The following is a 22,470-nucleotide window of genomic DNA, read 5'->3' on the forward strand; positions in this document are numbered from 1 at the left end:
AGCCCACTGATTGTTCTAGGTACAGAGATACTTAAGGGCACAGGACAGTTTTTATTGTCTTTAAAATGTACGGTTCGCGTGTTATAAACGTCTATTAGTTACCTCACACCCGCTGAACCGATTTTTCAAAAAAAAATTACAGAGATACTTTAAAGCCTGGGACACAGGATAGTTGGTAGTAAAATTACGGTTCCCGCGTGACAAAATAATTTCTGCGCAACGGAGTAACGGGCAGTATTGTGTGTGCAGAGTGCAGCGGGGCTAAAATGGTCGCAATTCCTCTCAATCAATTCAGCAAGTGAATTGTTAAAACTGTCAAACTCACAAAATAATATGTCAAATTAGTACGAATTACAGATCGACAAGGCTTTTTATGAACGTGAGCCGGGGGCGCTGCACGTAAAGGAAAACTGTAAAAATTACGTTTTTGTATGATGGCAGCGTTAGTTCCTTTTTTCGCCACCTTCATATAAAGCCTTGTCGATCTGTAGACATAAATATTTGCAAGCAGAGTGACCATTTTGCAAATTTAAGAAAATGAATCATATTACGATTTATATTATGATTTTACAAAGCGACCATTTTAGCCCCGCAGACTGTCTATTTCTCTATCTGTCTACAGCCAGACGCTCCCGTCTGGCTGTGAAGCAGTGTTTGAGAACAAGATGGCATCGTTAGTTCTATTTGTAGAACCATCCTTGTAGACCTAATTCAGAATCGAAAGGAATAAATTTCATATCATTAGTACATTAAACATGAAACATCTAGTAATTTCCATGTACAAAATTGATACGCTTGTACTACATATACAATTTGCATACACCCCAGGCATATTGAAATGTTACCAGCACGCAACTGGATGCGGTTGCATAAATATTAATTTTTCAATATGGCAACTTTATGTGATAGTTGCAGGCGGTTTGATTTTCGAATTTGCATAGACTTATAGACATATAGAGGTTTATTTTTGTAGAGACTGCTAGAGCTTGACTGAGCTAAGCCTTTACTTTGAAAGCCGTCACATTGTTGTATACCGCCACCTTGTAAAGTGTCACTAGACAACGGTTGTACTATCAGAGAAGTAGATTCATAGGCAGATGACGGACCTACGTAATGTGGTCGCGTTATGTCAAACCTATCCGACAGCTGCAGTTCAGCTAATATCCCACAAAAACATGAAATGTAAAAAGGAGCCAAGCCAAATATTGCATAGCTATTCAATACTTCTGTCGTAAAAAGTTTTCAGATCACATTCAAGCCAAGCCTTCAACTTATTTTGTAATTTTAATCAACATTCAGTAAATGTATCAATAGATTTCTTTATTTTATAATTATCATAGTGGCTTGGCAATGAGCACTACAGAAATAACTGTAGTAATATATACTAATCCAATTATTTGGCCTAAAATCACTGGATTAGTCCAGTGACGAATAATCTAATAATGAATTGACATAATCCGAAAAAATAATATAAGTCCGGCAACTGCTTGTGAATAAATAATTTCTTGTACTACAATATAACATAAAAAACTCACAAGTCACACCTACATTAATTTATGAGTTATGACAATGCAATCCAAGTGCCAGAAAATTCTAATTGTAAGAATGTTCATTTTAGCCTCTTGTAAAAAATTCATACCTACTATAAATTACACCTAAACGCGATAATCAGACAGGTTTTTAAATTAGTAAATAAAACACAGTCATGCATGTCTTTAATCAAGTCGAGGATCTCTCGAATGTGTCGCTTATCAGTTTTTTTTCTAAAACCAGTTTAAACAAAATTATAAGTTTCATGAATAAATCCATTAAGGCGTGTTTAAATAAAATTTAAATTATATCACATTCCATGTTTTACGACTTATTTTATTACAAGAAAAAGTCCGGCTTTTAAACACAGTAACCCCTTTTCTATAAATGGGATATGATGGCGCGGGCGGTCATTGCATCAGACCTCCATGAAATTGGCAAATATGCATAGTTGCATACTGACAATTTTTTTTTAAATACACTTTTGACCCCTAACACAAGGACATTAGCTTGAGAACCTCCAACCTTAAAAAACAAGTATTCTGATATAAGTATCTACATTGATCGAGAAGAGTGTATTCGATAAAATTATCATTTTACGTTCGATATCTAGTGAGCTTGTTTCTCCAGGCGCATAAAAAAGGGAAATTTATATAATAGCAGGCAAAGTTTATAAGCGCCAGGAGCATAATATGGTCTAAGACCAGTAATGTGCGGTCATTACTGGTCATCGCGCAGCATTACCTGATGTCTTTGCACCTCAGGCAATTCGGAGTTCCATAAAATACTGTAATTTTATTATTTTGTGAATGGAATTCGCAATAAACTGTATTATTTATGCACGCCTACGTGACGTCTAGTATTTCTTCGTGTCATCTCCGGTTTCCGAAATATTTTCTAACTTTCACATAAAACGTAGGTTACCTAAAATATTACGTTTCTGCTGAGAGTTGAGACTCGTAGAAACTCGAAATAACCCAGAGCAATGATATTGTATGAAAAACTCAAACCCAGAGCCTGTTTCACCACTTCCTGATAAAGTGCGGGATAGACTATCTGCAACTTTTTTTACAGATTTTCCATACTCTGTCTGTCAAGTTAAGTGGTGGTTAGCCTATCCAGCACTTATCAGGAAGTGGTAAAACAGACCCTTAACATACTTCTTAATTAAAAAAAACAGCATGGGAGAGTCGGCAGAATTGAAAATCTTGAACATACATTTTTGCCGCGCGGTAGCAACAGATGAAGGTGAGTTCTGACGTTCCGACCTTTTGTCCATTCTATAAAAAAATGTTTTTACTTCAATTTAATAAATTGAGACAGAAAAAATATTTTTATTCAGTAATGTAGGTATGTTCTTTGCAGACCGCAAACTCTCTCGAATCTTTCTCACGCAAAAATGCAAAGGAATAGGCTTTATTGCTGGAATCCTCCTAATGTATGCCCAACACAGCCTTGCTTGTTTGCAAATGGTATGCAAAACATAAGGATACACCGCACGCACCTGTTAGTAAGTGATTATCATAACGAGACAAAATTATGTAGAATGCAGTGCGTTTATTTAATTTTAATCCAATATCAATTATTCCGATTTGATTTCTCGAATATTTTTCAATGAATCACGTTATTAAAATAGTTAACATACTATAATGCAATCAGAGTAACGAGGCACAGAATTTCAAATGATAATAATTTGATATGAAATGTTGTAGGCATTTTATATTTTTCTAGTATTAAGATTTTTGCTGACTATACGTGGTGCGCCATGTGATTCTGAATTTTACAATATTATAAACTACTAGCTGTCCCGGTGAACTTCGTGTCACTTTAAAACCTTCCCTGGATTTCTACGAATATTTTAAGACTAAAATCAGCCCAATCCGTTCAGCCGTATTCGAGTTTTAGCGCGACTAACACATTTGAAAATCCATTTTTATATATAAGAAGACTATACGGTACCCGGCGAAACATGGCGATAGCGGTCATTGACTCCCTGTCCAAAACTAGTCATTTTCCATACAAAGCTGCGATTAATTCCATACGTCTGATACTTCATTGTCAATCGCAACTTTGTATGGAAAATGACAAGTTTTTGACGGGAGCCAATGACCGCTATCGCCATGTTTTGCCGAGTACAGTATAGATGACGTCCTCATCTCCATTCCATAGTTAATACCGAATATCTATACTTAATATTATAATTGGGAAGAGTTTGTTTTATTTGTTTGTTTGAACGCGCTAATCTCAGGAACTACTGGTCCGATTTGAAAAATTATTTCAGTGTTAGATAGCCTATTTATCGAGGAAGGCTATTACAGGCTATATTTTATTGCGCTAAGACTAATAGAAATAAATAGAGGAAAGTGTGGAAAAAACGGAAAAATTATTTGAAATGGCTTATTTGAACGCACTAATCTCAGGAATTACTGGTTCGATTTGAAAAATTCTTTCAGTGTTAGATAGACCATTTATCAAGAAAAGCTATAGGCTATATTTTATTACGCTAAGACTAATAGAAGCGAAGAAATAGAGGAAAATGTGGGAAAAAACGGGGGAAATTATTTGAAAGGACTTTTTCGAACGCGCAAATCTCAGGAACTACTGGTCCGATTTGAAAAATTCTTTCAGTCTTAGATAGCCTATTTATCGAGAAAGGCTATTATAGGCTATATTTTATTGCGCTAAGACTAATAGAAATAAATAGAGGAAAGTGTGGAAAAACGGGAGAAATTATTTGAAATGGCTTATTTGAACGCACTAATCTCAGGAATTACTGGTCCGATTTGAAAAATTCTTTCAGTGTTAGATAGACCATTTATCGAGAAAAGCTATAGGCTATATTTTATCACACTAAGACTAATAGAAGCGAAGAAATAGAGGAAAATGTGGTTAAAAACGGGGGAAATTATTTGAAAGCGCTTATCTTACGAACTACTGGAGCAATTTTTCTATTATTTGGCACAGATAAGAAATAGACCACGTGAAGGATCATAGGCTATTTTTTGTGAACTAATTTGTCTGTGAATTAAGTAATTTACGCGGGCGAAGCTGCGCGGAACTTTATATTTCGCATGGTTACGACATCACGCGTAAACGGCTGGACCCTATTAACTATTCAATCTATTTTGATGAAATTTAGTATAGCAATACTTCCAGTCTCGAAAAGGACAAGAGATACTTTTTATTCCGGGAAATATACTTTTGCCGCACAATAAACTTTTATGATTCTCGCCTAAACTATTTAGTCTATTTTGATGAAATTTGGCATGGGGATTGGAGATACTAATTTGAATCTGGGACAAGGAATGTTTTTTGTCCCGGAAAAACTTTTCTGATTTGCGCGTAAAAGACTCAATCGATGTACGGGAACAACTATAAACTAAAGTCCACGCGGACGAATTTGCGGGCAACAGCTAGTATAATAATATATAGACTCTATTCCGCCAGAATTAATATGGAACTCTACTGTTTTTTTGGGATAAAAATTATCCTATGTCCTTTACCGGAACTCAAAGTATACCATCCCTTTCATTAAAAAACGAATCAGCGGTCTAAGCATAAAGAGGTACTTAGGCTTAAACCACTGAACCGATTTTGATGAAGTTTGGTATTCAGTGTATATTAAGTATGGCTATTAAATATTTAATAATACAATGTCTAATGTAGAAAAGAAGATTGAATTATTTTAATCTCTGTAACTTTTTATTATCGAGGTGTTGCTTAGAGGTCATTGTAGAGAAATCCTAAAAGCTTTATATCCATAAACTTAATGCTTTTTTATTATTAGTTTTATCACCTCTCAAAGTATAACGACAATATTTCTGAATGACTACAGATTTTAGTGGAACATAAAAAATATATGTTTTGTGCCCATCGCTCTATGTGTAGAATATAGGTGCCACATTTTATACTTTAGAGTTCCTAGATGGATGTTAATAATCTGGAATAAGCAATTGTATTCGAAAAGCATCATTGTTTCTTCAGCAAAGGAATGCCGAATAGGTATAGATTTTACAGAACTATAGGAACTTAATTTATTATTCAAAGAAATCACAATTTTAACATTAAGCATTTATTTTAACAATTTTCTGATATTTTCTATGTTTTTCTTTAAATAAATTTTGATTTTGGTAGCCCTACATCAATCTCTACTTTGATTTTAAAAAATTTTTTGTCAACCCTATGTATGTTTCGATATCATAACATATTATCTGAACATGCGATCTTCGACTGACGATCAGATCTCAAATCTTGAGTTTATGTACAGTCACCGACAATAAAGTTTATCGAATTTCCATCTTAATACTACGATCGTAAGGTTCAAGAATTGTAAAGCTCAAATATCCTTGACAGCACAAATAAAAATGTCGCAAATATTTTACATATAGGTTTATCTTGTACGATCGTTGCACTGTAGGGGCCATATTAATAAAATTGCTTAATCCTTTTACTTAAATTGCAATGTAATGTGCATAAAAGGGTTTTGTCAGTCATGTACAAATTATAAATATAAATAATGAAAACAGTTTTGATATAAAAGCATATACTTTAAGGCCCAACACGTAGAGAACTAGACTAGACACTTTAATATTTTACTGAAATATTTCTCTGAAACATACAAACATTTTTAACCTGTGTTGAATGTTGAATGGCGAACCTATTTATCGTGATAATAATAATCAAATAAATACAAATCGCGATGAAGAATTACAAGATGCTACACACTGGATAATTAATTATAATTGTACTGGATGACGATCCAAATATCACAATAATTAATGTGTAGCATTCCCCAAAGTATTTGAATCCTCTACTGAGTTGTGTTTAGAGTAACTCATCTCAGCAGAAGATTCAAACTCTGATGTATTAAACTGCTAACAGCCTTCAGTCTTTATAACTTTTTTATGCAGGTATGTCGACATAAACTACACTAAGTGCCTAATGGTGGCAACGAAACGGTGACTCACATACACGTCCAACAAGCTCTCAAATATTTTGACTTTTTTGGGGGTTTTATTATGCATAAGGAATAAGCCTTAGCGCAGCTATAAACTTTAACGTCGTTAAAGTTACGCTTTTTGCTAAGATATCTGTCTGTAGACATATCTTGCTATGTATAGCAAGCCTTATATACGTTAGATATGCGCTGTTTACATAGCGTAAAGTATGCTTGTCTTTGTTTGGTATATTGTAAAAGTCACATGACAGACCTAGAGAGCAAATCTTAAATATGCACACGCTGCGTCAATCTTTATTAGTAAGAAAATTATTATTTAGCCCCTTTTCGCTTTGGATGTGATAAATAAGCATGATTGCGGAGCTGCCTTTAGCATTGTAATTGGTACTATCAGAGAAGTTGATTCCTAGGCAGATAGCGGACCTAAGTAATTTGGTCGTCAAGTCAAACCTTACCCTTTTGAGCGATCACATATACATTGAATTGACATAAGCCGACCAAAGGACATAGGTCCATCAACTGCCTAGAAATTAATTTCCTCGATGGCACAATTGACATACGATTATGGGCAATCAAACATAGACGGCAGCGCTTTTCTACGGTTACTATGTGCTACTAATAAGAATAAGTCAGGTGTATAAAACAATTTTTTACCAACTCCAGCCTTGGCCGATCTTCTTAAAGATCGTTCAGGCCGCGATTGTCGAACAAAAAAAATGACAGACAGACGCACAGAATATCGTTTATTGCTATCACAATTGCACTTCCTTTTAAAAGCAACATTTTGACACGATCGCTCTCTATCATCTAAAACTTATCGAATTAAGAATCGAAATCGGGCTCGAATAAAAATCGATTCCAATCGTTCCCACGATTCACGAATGTAGGTTTCACGCGATCTGAATGCTAATTTTTTTTGTTAAATTCCGCCATTTTATCATTTCGCTTTCAAATTGAAGTGGAACCTCTTATCATAAAATATAATATAATAACATAATTGCTTTTGTTTTTGGAGAAATAAGAGCCAAATCAATTTAACATGGTCATTAGTTTCTTGAAATAAATAAATATTAAAAAAATGCTTTGTAAAATACCTCGGGACATCGGCTACCTATTATTTAATAAAGCTAAAGAGTTTGTTTGAAAGCACTATTTTCAGGAACTAGTAGACCGATTTTTATAAAATTTGGTACAGATTTAAAGGACACCACGCGGAAGGGTATACGCTATTTCTTGCAGAAAATGTACGATTCCCACGGAATTACTTACTTACGCGGGAAACGTCTAGTATTGTATTTACCTTGGCTATAACATACATTACAATACAATACATGGGAGTGTACATAAAAAGCGACTTAATGCGTAAGGAAGTGCAGGCCCCTTGTGACTTTCACTAGTGGGGCCATTGCAGAACTAATTGCTATACAAAGCTGTTTAGATTACACCGACTTTTGATTCTGCAGTGGTTTCTCATCCTTACTAAAATAAGAAGGTCTATACTGTTTGGTAAATTTCATTTCATTTCCATAATATCAATTTCATACAAATTTAGAATTTATGCATCTACGCATCGCGTTGCGGTCTGAATTGACCCTTAGGCGACTTTTCTTACGTATCAGAGAAAGGTAAATTAACATAACTGCTAAAAGGTATCATGAGCTAGATAAACACAAGGCAGTCTGGCCATCGGTTGTGTTAGATCGCAAAGAGTGGAAGACTTTGGGGAAGGCCTTTGCCCAGCAGTGGCGCAGTATAAGCTCATAAAAACCGCAAAAAATTCTGTTCACATCCATACTAATATTATAAATGTGAAAGTGTGTCTGTCTGTCTGTCTGTCTGTCTGTTACCTCTTCACGCCCAAACCGCTGAACCGATTGGGCTGAAATTTGGTATGGATATACTTTGAGTCCCGGGAAAGGACATAGGATACTTTTTATCTTGGAAAAATGTACGGTTCCCACGCGATAAACGAATTTTGGCGCAACGGAGTTGCGGGCATCATCTAGTAGTTTATATCTTTATTCTTTATAGTGCATCTTTATATACTATATTTTATCCTTATTCCGGTGATTTTATCCAGTTTTATTGCGTATATTTTGGACATTTTAGAGCATAATCCTTTATCTAGTTAAAAAGATTCCTAAAAGATTATAAAAAACCTCTGAGATTTTTTATAATAACTTCAAAATAAGAGCAACAATAGGACCGTTTTAACCTTTTCAATATAAACTTCTGTTAAAAAAATCTATTGTTGTTACACGTCTGTACAAACTCTAAAGGTTTTATCAAAGGAACGTAATGAACTTGTGTTTTTGGCAATTTACTTCATTGTCTAAACTCTAACCCTTTTAAAAATAAAAAAGATCAGTCTTTATTTCGACGTTAATCATATACCCCCTTACTAATAAACGTTGTATAAGCTTTGAATAGTTAAACAGTGTTTTGTTCCTGTCACACACGTGACATTTTAATATAATCTAATCGGATTGAAGAAGACAAAACACTGTATAACTATTCAAAGCCTATACAGCGTTTATTAGTAAGGGGGTTAATGTTTTGTTGATATATAAAACGTTTGTATACAGAATGTAAATATTTTTAACAGTAGTCATAAAAGTATGTACCGTAGAGAAATTGTAATAGTTTAGGTATCATAAGAGAAATTTTGTCATAATATGGGCAGCTAAGGGGCTTACGTTAGTTGGTCAGACTTGACAAAATCTGACCAAATAACGTCTGACTTTTTATGTTATGTTCAGCCTGACTAGACTGAACTGGCATAAGCCGACCAAATTACGTGTATCCGCCTATAAGGAACGATTTATCTAATTCTACTTTAAATAATTATAACTTTATAAATTATAATATAAACTGTGCTATAAAACAACTACTTACATAAGTTACATAAATTTTCAATATAAGTTTGCAATAACTACTTATTAATAATAACTTAGAACAATTTTATTTTAAGTTAATAAAGTCGAGACTTAAAGTTACTCAGGACTTCAAATGTGATAAGTCAACAAGATTAATTTTCCAATTTCGTGTTATAACATTTTCTAATATTGGCACTCAATTTAAACTTCCCGCCTTCTTCTTCTCATTAATTTAGGTTCCCAAGATTGGTTAAGTTGATTCTTTAATTTTACTTTAATTTATAAAGAGGGAAAAGTTTAAGTGTGTTTGTTTCATCAGGGGGTGAGCCAATAGGCTCACTCCCTGCCGGCCTAAGATGCGCAAACGAGAAAATCTCGAGATATCTCACTCTCGTGTGTAGTTATATTGTCGATAATGACAATATAACTCATAATGTCAAAATGTCAAAATCATTTTTTGACATTATGTCGCTAGATTTTGACGATTTTCTACACGAGAAAAATGTATGTCATGTCATGTCAATAGATATGAAGAGAAAAGTCATCAAACATCGAGAATACGTGTAGACAAAATTTTCTCGTTCGTCGTAACAAACACTCTTTTCTTTATCGCTTCTTTATAGAATCGCCGATCAAAATGTATGAAAGTGACATAAGACGAGTCGAAAGTCAACGTCATATTAGCGAACGCTTATGTCAACTCCATACATTTTGGTTGGCGATTCTATAGCGAAGAGCTCGAAGCGATAGGCTAAATGGCCTGAACTGAAAAACTTCTGTACGGATGCTGATTGTCGTAAAGAATTTATACTGTAGTAACAAGGATTTGCTACTTTAAAATGTTATCTCTGTTACCTCTTCACGCCTAAGCCGTTAAACCGATTTTGCTGGTCGCCCAATGGTCGAAATTCGACCTTAGTTTCAACGACATATTTAGGACTACTGCCTATATTTTGTAAAAAAATATTGACTTTATCATTTTTTTTTCAAGGTTTCTGGGACTAAGCTGATCTCAGACTTGCCGTGTAAGCATTGTCTAATAGTATCTTAGGTTCAATAAAAAAAAATCTATAATCTATTTTCAATTTGTCAACTTGTTGTCAACAGACTTCAACCATAAATAAAAGAGTATAATTCGTATGTATATGCTTGTCATTCAAAAATCGGTCATTTCTCATGTAGGTGTGTTGTAGTGTGTGTAATGTTTTATTTGTTAAAAAAATGTATGATAAAAGCATAATTTCAAATAATATTAGTTCGATGCACTCCTTCACCATATAAACTATAACTGTGCAAAATTTTATTCACCTGCGTTTCCCCATTTTTCGTCAAAAGGGTTACAAAGTTTTTCGTTCGCGTATTAATATTATGATTTGGTATTGAGTTGCTCTGAGTCCTGGGAAAGGACATAGGATACTTTTCATCCCGGAAAATGTACGGTTCCCGCGCGATGGACGAAATCTAGTACAATATAATAGACTACGCGTTCTCCATTTCTCACTCATAATATTTGCAATATAAGTATCATCCAAGAAATATTAGCCTTTAATATTAATACTGAAATACTTTGTAGTAAATTATTAAATAAGCGACATTAACGTTTAAATTAAGTAACCGTATCATTCGCGTCCATTATCGGATGAAATTGTTCGCTGTACAGAGTTATACCGGTGTTACAAAAATAATCTTTATGTTGTCTGCTTAGAGGTCCTGTAAGAGGTAAAATAGCCCCGAACGGTCTTTAGGACGAGTTTTTACGAACGCCTCATTAGACTCATACCTGGTCTGAACTGTGTCGTTAGAAAGTCTGTGACCATTTTACACGACATTTTAGCTAGACAGACAGACAGACACACACAAAAATATTACATACTAGATGACGTCCGCAACTCCGTTGGGCTAAAATTCGTTTATCGCGTGGGAACCGTGCATTTTCCGGAATTAAAAATATCATAATATGTCCTTCTCCGGGAAACAAAGTATATCTATACTAAATTTCAACAAAATCGGTTCAGCGGTTTGGGCGTGAGGAGGTAACAGACAGACAGACACTTTCGCATTTATAATATTGTTAGCGGCAACACCAGAAGCTGATTCACCTAGCCACCCCCCTACCTCTCAGAGTGTATAAAAACTGCCTCGCCACGTGACTCGTTCTCTTTTTCCCTTGAGAATTCGTGCGAGATAGACGTGCCATTGCTTGTGTCCGTTATTTTGTAATTAATTATTAGTTTTGTTATTTTCTTTTGTTTAATTTTGTAATTAATTAGTTTGTTAGCAATTTAGTGATTTAGTTTTGTTATTTAATTTTTATTTAAAGTGTTAAATTAGATTTATAGAATTGGTGTTGATTTTTTTATATTAATTAAGGTTTCCCTACCTAAAATCAGGCGTGGGATAAAGAAAACACTCCCACAATTATTATTTTCCAACAAGGTTGCTAATTTAGAATAGTCATGGGTAGATCGAATCGTTCACGGTCAAAAACACGGGGGAAGCGCGTTGCACGCTCGCGTAGTAGAATCTCGCACGGCAGGCTGTCTCGTAGCACGTCTCGGGGACGCACAAAGGAGCGGCGGCGATCTCGCCGTGACCGTTCGGGCTCGGAACGATGGAGCCGTGATCGCTCGCGTGAACAGCACGAGCGGTGTCGTCGTCGGCGTTCACGATCGAGGTGTTCTGGCCGGGAGCGTTCGAGTCCAGGTCGATCATACTTGGAACCGAGGGACGAGACGCTGCATCGAGACTACGCACAATCGCTCGAGGCGATAGCCTCGCGGTTGAGTGCATTGGAAGGTAAATCGGGGTGGTCGAATACGCCCGGCGCTGCTAACGGAGACTCCATGGGCTGCTCTACGGAAAGAATTGTGGACGCAATTCAATCATTAAGGTCGGTACATACACAAAACTATTACGTCTCTAACTTTGATCCCGATGTAAACGATGTAGATCAGTGGTTTTCCGAGGTGGATAGGGCACAGCTTGTAAATAAGTGGTCAGATAATGAGTGCCTGTCGCGGGTAGGTAACTGTTTAAAGGGGAACGCGAAACAATGGCTTAGTGAGTGGGTTACCAACGATCGTTCGTGGAGTACCTTTAAAAATGATTTTAGATCGTTATGTGTAAAAAAGATAGATGTGGCTAATATTCTTTTCGAAGTTATGAATACGGATTCAGAAAAATATTCCACTTATGCGGAGTACGCGCGTAGATCGTTATTACGATTACGAATTGTTAAGGGGTTGTCCGAGGAACTTATGATCGCAATCGTAATTCGTGGCATTAGAGACCCACATATCAAGGCGTGTGCCACTAATGCGAAACTCACTATCGACAATATGGTCGACTTTTTGTCGACGTTTACTAAGCCTACTTCTAAATCTTTACCTATGTCTTCATTTTCTCAACAATCTCGACACAAGTCGACTTTTAAACGTATATTGAAGTGTTTTATTTGCGGCGACACTCAACACAAACAGGTTAATTGTCCAAAGAAACCTAAACAAAAAACTAACTCTCAAATACTCGCATTACCTAGTTCGAGTGATAATAGTTCTAAGTCCAATTTGTCGTGCGCTTATTGCAAGAAGGGTGGGCACGATATTACTTCGTGTTTTGCTAAACAACGTTCGGATGCACAACGTAATAAAAACAAAGTTAATTTTTGTTCTACCCCCGACTTTAGTAAAAATAATGACGTTATGGTTGGTATCATTCAGGGGATTCCGGTTGATATACTTATTGACAGTGGTGCATTAGATGTGTCATTAATATCCTCGGATGTTGTAAATCATTTTTCGTGTTGTAAGAAACCTATTAACAGTCAGTTAAAGGGTATTAGTGACACAACTATTTTTGTTGAATTTTACGTGACACTGACAATCGAGTTCCCGGAAATAACTTTGGAAGTTGATTTGCTAATTGTGCCTAGAGAGTGTATGAATGCGCCTATAATTATCGGTACAGATGTACTGAATAGAGACGGGGTCACGTACGTCCGTACACGAAGTTTGCAACGTTTGACTCGCGGGCTTTCAGTTAATCGTGTGTGCAATGTTCAAGCGAATATCGAGTGTAATGAAATTAAAACAACATTAGTGGGCGATGATTTGAAAGTTTTATTGTCTATTCTTGATAAATTTTCTAAGTTTATGATTTCGGGTACCGCCATGACTACCGTTACCACCGGTAAAATGCAAATTCGCTTGAATAATGACACTCCGATATACTATCGACCTTACAAAATGTCTTTTAACGAAAAACTAAAGGTGCGGGATATCATTAAAGACCTTCTGTCCAAAAATATTATTCGTGAGTCGGAGTCGCCTTATTCTAGCCCGGTCTTGTTAGTCAAAAAGAAGGATGGCTCAGATAGGATGTGCGTGGATTTTCGTGCACTAAATAAGATAACCGTAAAAGATCGATACCCACTTCCTTTAATAGATGACCACCTTGACAGACTAGGGAAAGCGAAATTGTTCACAACTTTGGATATGGCTACCGGCTTCCACCAAATCATGTTACAGGACGATTCTATTCCCCTTACTGGTTTTGTTACGCCCGAAGGGCATTACGAATATATTAAAATGCCATACGGTCTCGCGAATGCTCCCATAGTTTATCAGCGAATTATATCAAAAACGTTGCGTGAGTTTATCGAATCTGGCTTAGTTTTGGTATATATTGATGACTGTTTAATACTGCATTCCTCAATTGAGGAAGGTTTGCAAACACTCGATCGTGTGTTGACAACGTTAACAAATTCAGGTTTTTCGATAAACTTACGCAAATGTTCCTTCCTATGTACCAAGATAGAATACTTGGGTAGGATAATATCGGACGGATGCATACGACCGGCTGAAGCTAAAGTTCAGGCTCTGATAAATTCAAGTGTACCTCAAAACGTGCGGCAAGTGAGACAGTTTCTGGGCCTGGCGGGCTATTTCAGGAAATACATATCTGGTTACTCATTAAAAACGTCTTGTATAGCACGGTTAACAAAGAAAGGCGTCGATTTTGTATGGGGTGAGGAACAGGAAATGGCTCGCCAGGAACTCATTAAGTGTCTTACCAGTAAGCCGGTACTTTGTATTTTTGATCCTGAACTACCCACGCAGGTTCATACAGATGCGAGTAGCGCGGGCTACGGTGCGGTCCTACTCCAGATTCATAGGGATGGTAGTAAACGGGTAGTGGCGTATTACAGCCAGGCCACTAAGGGGGCCGAGTCTAAATACCATTCCTATGAACTGGAGACTCTTGCGGTGGTAAAAGCCCTTAAACATTTTAGACATCATCTCATTGGTAGGCATTTTACTGTCGTAACCGATTGTAACGCTCTCAAATCTACTCAGACAAAAAGGGACCTGTTACCACGGGTAGCTAGATGGTGGGTTTACTTGCAGGATTTCGACTTTGATATTCAGTACCGAAAGGGGGTCTTATTGCCGCATGCTGACTATTTTAGTCGAAACCCTGTTGCAACTGTAAACAACATAACCAAACCACGCAATTGGGCACAAATCGCACAATCGGGTGATGAGGAAACGCAACAATTGTTGCGATCCCTAGACGAGGGACAGTTGGACGCCTCGAGATACGTCAAAAAGGGTGATCTTTTGTACTATCGCTATACACCTACGGGCGAAGAGGGGCGCCTCCTCTGTTTTATTCCTAAGGGGTATCGACTTAGTCTGCTTCGTATTTTTCACGACGAACATGCCCATATTGATGTCGAAAAGACTGCCGATCTCATATTACGATATTTTTGGTTTCCTGGTCTAAGGACCTTTATTTCCAAATATGTTAAGCATTGTTTAACCTGCATAGCTCATAAACGTGTGCCACGATCCTCATTACAGCCAATTACTTCATGGGCCAAGCCTAATATTCCATTTGACACTCTACACCTTGACGTTTTGGGACCGTTACCAGAATCACAAGGTTTTAAGCACATATTAGTTGCAGTTGATTCTTTTTCCAAATTTTGTCACTTAATTCCTATTCACCGACAAGATTTAACTGAGCTGAAGCGAGCCATGCAATTAATTATTTCCTTGTTCGGTACTCCCAACACTTTAATTTGTGATAGAGGTAGAATGTTTGAGGCTTCGAGTTTTTTATCTTTTCTTAATGAGTTAGGATGCCGAGTGCATCACATCACTCCTGAGATGCATCAAGCTAATGGCCAGGCCGAACGCTATATCCGCACGATTCTCAATATGCTTCGTATCGAGTCAAATCAAAAGAAAAGTGAATGGGCTGAGGAGTTGTGGCGACTGCAATTAATTTTAAATATCACAAAACAAAAGACAACGCAGTATTCTCCCTTAAACTTGTTGATCGGGTCCGAAAATGCATTACCGGTAGTCCGCTCGTTAATACGCGATGTGGCTTTAGAAAATTCTACTGACAATCGTGAGTCATTACGCGAATTACGAAGACAGAGGACGACCGAACGGTTGACACGAAATCAAGCCGAACAAGATCGACGGGTGAACGAAGATCGTGAGCCTCCCCGCATCTATAAATTGAATGATCTCGTATTTGTGATCAAGTACTCCCAGTCACAGGGCAAGTTGGATCCAGGAATGCGTGGACCTTACCGAATTACCCGAGTGCTCGATCATGGGCGCTACGAGTTGAAGCTGGTCAGCGGAGCATACGGCAAGGTTACTTATGCGGCCGCGCAGTACCTGGTGCCCTGGAGAGGAGAGTGGACCCCGGAGACCTGCGCAGCATTCTTTGAGGGTGAGTTTACAAGTCTGTTTGGTACGCTTAATAGTGGAGCCTATGCCAGAACAGCCGTCGGAGGTACGCTTAATAGTGGAGCCTATGCCTTGACGTGAAGTCCGAGCAATATGATTATTGACGGCAGTTCTGACGGGTATGCTTAATAGTGGAGCCTATGCCTGAAAGCTAGCTAGCTAAATAATGTAGTTGACTATATAATGCGCACTTTGGTACCATTTTTGCTTGTTACTCATTTATAAAAATCGGACCAGTTTTTGATGTTGTTACAACTGTATTAGAGCTATTTTTATGTAATTCCAGGAGAGGAGAATGATGACGTCTCAGCAGATGCCGTAATTGCTCAGTCCGATCCTACTCAAGAACAACCCGGTCCATCATCGAAGCCTGACGAGGACGTCAGACTGTCAGGAGAGGCCGTGTTAGCGGCAACACCAGAAGCTGATTCACCTAGCCACCCCCCTACCTCTCAGAGTGTATAAAAACTGCCTCGCCACGTGACTCGTTCTCTTTTTCCCTTGAGAATTCGTGCGAGATAGACGTGCCATTGCTTGTGTCCGTTATTTTGTAATTAATTATTAGTTTTGTTATTTTCTTTTGTTTAATTTTGTAATTAATTAGTTTGTTAGCAATTTAGTGATTTAGTTTTGTTATTTAATTTTTATTTAAAGTGTTAAATTAGATTTATAGAATTGGTGTTGATTTTTTTATATTAATTAAGGTTTCCCTACCTAAAAATATTATTATTAGTAAAGTATGTATATGGATTGTGTCTTAAATTTATTTTAAGGTCATGATGTAAGACTCTCTGAATTGCTGTTACCTCTTCACCTGGGCCCTTATCATGAGCTCTTAAATCCATTCACTTTACGTCCTTATACAGTCAGTATAAGGACGTAAAGAGAATGGATTTAAGAGCTCATGATAGAGGCCCTGGTAAGTTTAGTGGGTATACAAAACCGATTTGCATGCGTACTTTGACTCCCAGAAATGGACCTAAGACATTTTTGTCACGGATAAAAGTACGTTTCCCGCCGAAATTTCAGTGGCAACAAAGTTACTTGGTTCGATTTTTTTAAATATCCTGAATGGACCAAGAGCGACATTTCATTAAGTATCCTTATTGGTCCAAGAGCTTGCGACGGCCAGACTTTCCTCATTTTATAAAGGCTGCAAGTTTACCTGTTTGTGACTTTTACTAAAAATATTATATAAGTTGCTGGTCCTTCGACCAGCAACTATGGAGCTTTGGTCGCGGTTACTTTAGGAGGTATCCAGTTCTGGCTACCTGATCTTCGAGAAAGAGTGAAGCTCAATTTCATAACATATATTCTTCTTAGTTCTTACCTATACGAGAAAGCAATAATTGCTAGTCGAACGACCAGCAATTATTGCTTCCCTCTGCCAGACACCCTGAAAGTCTAATACTTTAAGAAACATTAAGGGTGAACCGCGACCGAAACTCCATAGTTGCTGGTCGTTCTCACCTCTGTAAAGGTCACAAACAGGTAAACTTTTAGCTTTTATAAAAAGAGGAAGTTTGGCCTCCGCAGGCTCTTACTCTATAATTCTAAATCATTTCGATTTCCTGTTGTTTATTTATGGTAATTCTATCGGGAGTGTGCCCTTCATATCATCTTTCAAATTGATGTCACAGACTAATAATTATTAGAAGTGGCGCGAAACTGACAGACGGCATGGCGGAAAGGATGTGACTGTGATTATAATATCATTAGTATCAATTTCTACTTTTCTAACAAGTTAAGAAAGCTACACGTTTATTACTTGTTAATTATTGAATGTCATCGGTAGCAGCTCGCAGGTCCGATTACATTCGATTATTTTAAATTTAATGTCATCTATTGACGTTATTTTGTTTTTGAGTTAACTACTTCTTAAATATTGTATAAGATAATGTTTTATTATAATTGTTATTGCCTAGTTTGGGGATTATGATGCTTTATTGCTATCATTCTAATATGGAAATAAAGATTTTGTGATTTTTTTGTTTTACTACTGGCTTACACAATACAGTGAACACTGAACTACTAGATAGGACATAGACTAGATTTCAGTAGAAAAATATGTATGTTTATCTTAGAATTCTGTTCCGCGCGTCCGTAGCAACGTATATTAGAGAATCCTACTAATATTATACAGGCGAAAGTTTGTTTGGATATATGGATGTGTGGATGTATGGATGTTTGTTACTCTTTCACGCAACGGATTTTAATGAAACTTTACGATAATATAGCTTATAAGTACATCAGAATAACACATAGGCTACAATTTTAACTTCGGTACGGGACTTCTAGTAAATAAATAAATAATATATTTAACACCTATTCTTCATGAATACTAATAGATAATTACTAAGAGAAAAAAATGAAGATCGCAATCCTTGGAATTTGCGATAAAAGAGACTTATTTCACAAACAAAACCACAAATCCACAAACTAAAATAAATCTAACTGTACACACAAAGGCGGTCCGACAGGATCGCTCAGCTGCTCACAATAGACGATGATGAGAGGTCAATGAACCTTAATGTTAATATGATGGTCGATTTCCATAAATTATTTAAAATATAGCGCCATAATGTAAATATTATGTAGAGATGTAGACAAAAACTTCGGTCAGTACTCGGATAACCTACGACGTAAGTCAATCTTTATTCAAAAATTAATTGTTAAAAGGATTTTTTATGCCATGTCGAAAATGGTATTGTGCGAGAAACGTACATTTTACAAAAAAGTAGTCTTGGTCCTTCCTCGCAGTCTGGCAAATCTCTATAACTGGCAAAACGTTAAAATCGGTGTAGTAATTAATGAGTTTAAGTTAGTTTAAATAATCCATCGATCGTTCGATCGGTTATATTAAAATTCAAGTAATTTTCGTACACCTGCGTTGAATGTTTAAAATTACTCTGAATTTTAACGACATTTAAATTATTCAACATGTTACCGAAATATTCCCAAACTTTTAACTGGATTTCAGAATATAATTTCCTCTTACAATTTAATTTAAATAGATAACTTTAGATTAGCGTGGACATAAAAAACATTTTAGTACTCTACATATCTCATGTTTTCGTAATGGCGCGTATTTATAAGCGAATTACGTGGGAGAGCCATGCTTCGGCACGAATGGGCCGGCTCGACCGGAGAAATACCACGTTCTCACAGAAAACCGGCGTGAAACAGCGCTTGCGCTGTGTTTCGCCGAGTGAATAAGTTTACCGGCGGCGCAATCCCCTACCCTATTCCCTTCCCTACCTTCCCCTATTCCCTTCCCTTCCCATCCCTACCCTCCCCTATTACCCTATTCCCTCTTAAAACGCCGGCAACGCACCTGCAGCTCTTCTGATGCTGCGAGTGTCCATGGGCGACGCAAGTTGCTTTCCATCAGGTGACCCGTTTGCTCGTTTGCCCCCTTATTTCATAAAAAAAATAAAAAAAATTGATAAAAAAGCAATTCGACATACATTTGGGGCTTAACAGTTATATTTTAGAAAAACAATCGTGAAAGCCTTATTTTTCTGTATTATCAATTTCCAAAGAAGTTGTAATAGTTATGACTTGAAGAACAATTGCTGCTATAATTGCGAAAAAATTATAATAGTAGTAATTTCTACTTTATTTCTTATCGTAAAACTGAATATTATTAAAAAATATGACAAAGAAAATAAAATTTATTATAAAACAAGCTGTCCCGGTGAACTTCGTGTTACTTTAAAACCTTCCCTGGACTTCTACGAATATTTTAAGACTAAAATTAGCCAAATCCGTTCAGCCGTTTTCGAGTTTTAGCGTTACTAACAAAATTGAAAATCCATTTTATATATACATATAGATTACTTATTAGTACGGGAGCCCTAGAATATTTTTTTTATTACTATCAAGCTATTTTTTTGTGAGTAGCTTCATTTTGATAAGACGAACAACATTTTTATTTGCGAAAAATCTCGAAAGTGGTAGCAACAGAGATAGAAATGATTTCATACTTCAGTCAGTTAGTACTCAGTAGTCAACCAAGTTTTGTTGATTACAGAACCCTATAACGGAACCCTAACGAGCTGATTTTTTGTATATTGATAGGTTGATAGTTACATAATTTAAGAGTAATAATGTCCTACAAATAGAACAATCCATATTTTAGGACCATTAGTCAAAGTATGAAATCCATTCTATTTCTGTTAGCTACCACTTTCAAGATTTTTCGCAAATAAAAATGTTATTCGTCTTAACGAAATGAAGCTACTCACAAAAAATTTGCTTGATAGTAATAAAAAAAAAATGTTCTAGGGCTCCCGTACTATAGCCCAACTATGCGGAAAATTCAGAAATCGTAATCTCTATCTCCACATTTATAGAGTTTGATATTTTACACTCCAGCATTCATGTAGATAGTACAATCAATCATTCATGTAGATATTATAATCACTACCTTATTAGTTTTTAGATATTTACGTGGCAAAACATAGAAATCGTTATCTCTACTTTTATAGAGTTTGATATAATATGCGTAAGCTGTACTTTTATAACCAACTACATATTATATTATAAAAGTTAAAGTTTAAGCAGGGTGTGTGATATTAACACTCTAACTTTTATCTGGACATGATACATCTCTACTTTATATGCTTGATGTTTTAGCGGTATACAATGACCTAATAGCAAAACGACAGCAAAAAGACAGCATGACCAATGAGATGAGCAGCGTATCGACTTTCGTAACGCTAGTCTGTCATTCCAATGGAAACAGTTTTTGTAAGACACTCTAAGGTCTCTGTATATAGATTATGAGGTTCTTAGGCCACATATTTGTTTAATGTATGTTAAAATTAAAAAATAAAATAAAAAATTATTTTATTGCACAGTACCAACATTTTCTTTTTTCTTTTCAGAGTTCTCCGTGTGTGAGTACCGGTTCGGGAAGTAACCCGGCGAGAAGAATTTGCGTAAAATATGAACTGTTTCAGCGCTGCTCTCTCATGGTAAACTTTATATTAGGGAATATGTTTTTGAGATTTTTTGTTCAGCTGTATTGGATAATATTTTCAAAAATATTGACCACTTATTACTTTATTGCAAAATCTAGCTTTCTGTAAAAAAAAAATGGATATTTATAAGAATAAAAAATAAGGGTGGGTTGCACCAGAGGCGTTGTTATAGTCAAGGTTAAGGTTATCGTCTAATAAAAGTCAATAATGGACGCAACGTCCATTATTAACTTTTACCAGAGATTTGACAGATCATTTGACATTTTGTCATAGTTAAAGTAAATTGGTGCAACCCACCCTAAATGGTAAAAATAGAAAAATAATATAAAGTAGAAACGACGAATCGCCGCACAATACTTCATGAAAAATGTTGAAATTTAGCACCTTGTTATTTTGATTATACCTTGGTACCTAGAGTCATTATGAAAAGGTACCAAAGGCGTAGAACTTCTTTTCACTTTGATCACAAGCGTAATACAGGTGGGCTGTTACAAATAATTTAATTATAGGTATAAAGCCTTCCAGTTGGGTGAGATTAAATCAAACATATATTGTATGAAACTCCTTGGAGATTGTATGAAATACATTCATTGTGTATCTAAAGGTGTTCAGATTATTTCTTAGTTTAAACATATATAGATATATATTCCAAATGTCAATAATATGATTGCGACACTAGATAAGGCATCGGTACATGAATGGAATTTCTGAGAAATGTCATTTTTAACTTGAAAATAACTTCTTTAAAATGTTGTTACAGACCTTTTGTTATACGTATGTAAATTATTGTGAGTTATATTTACCTAAACACCACACTTTTTCCGTACAGACTTCAGACAGATCATGTTTTCCCACATTTTCATCGGAACACACAAAAGCACATCACTGCACAGCACGCACACGAAAAACACACGAAAACACGGAAGCACACAAGTTTTAACAATCCAACGCGCCCGTATAACGTTTGATGACCTTAGAAGTAGCTTTTCTACTGATTCTTGAGACTTGAATGCAAAAGTCAGTTTCTCCTGCGCGAGCGCTGTCGGTATGCGCACGCGCATGTGTGTGTGTGTACGCACGCTCACACACACGGACACAGAAGCAGGCTGCACGGTTTTTGTCGATGTCCACGGGGCATGGAGCCAGAACGCCAAGTGTTGTAACCCGCTTATTTCATTTTTTTAATTCTGAACGGTAACAATTAAGCTTGCAAGAATATTATTTTAAAAATTTATGACTTGATGAGATACAGTATACTGAAGCTCAGTACTATAAAAGGAATTTTTCAAGCATATTGTTGCCAACCAATTTTCAAGTACCTTTTACTTGAAAATTGGTTGGCAACAATATGCTTG

The 22,470-nt window shown here is 36.3% G+C and overlaps 1 protein-coding gene across 1 annotated transcript in view; it reads right to left on the reverse strand.

Annotated features, from left to right (window-relative positions):
* The window catches only part of LOC121735979 (F-box/LRR-repeat protein 7), a 77,557-nt gene extending 55,426 nt beyond the window's left edge, over positions 1-22,131 (reverse strand). The window contains exon 1 of the mRNA XM_042126987.1: positions 21,919-22,131. The gene's annotated coding sequence lies outside the window, so the exon portion shown is untranslated. The remainder of the gene's footprint in view (positions 1-21,918) is intronic.
* Positions 22,132-22,470: the final 339 nt, after the last annotated feature.

This window comes from Aricia agestis, chromosome 18 (genome assembly GCF_905147365.1).
Source record: "Aricia agestis chromosome 18, ilAriAges1.1, whole genome shotgun sequence".
Taxonomy (NCBI): Eukaryota; Metazoa; Arthropoda; class Insecta; order Lepidoptera; family Lycaenidae; genus Aricia; species Aricia agestis.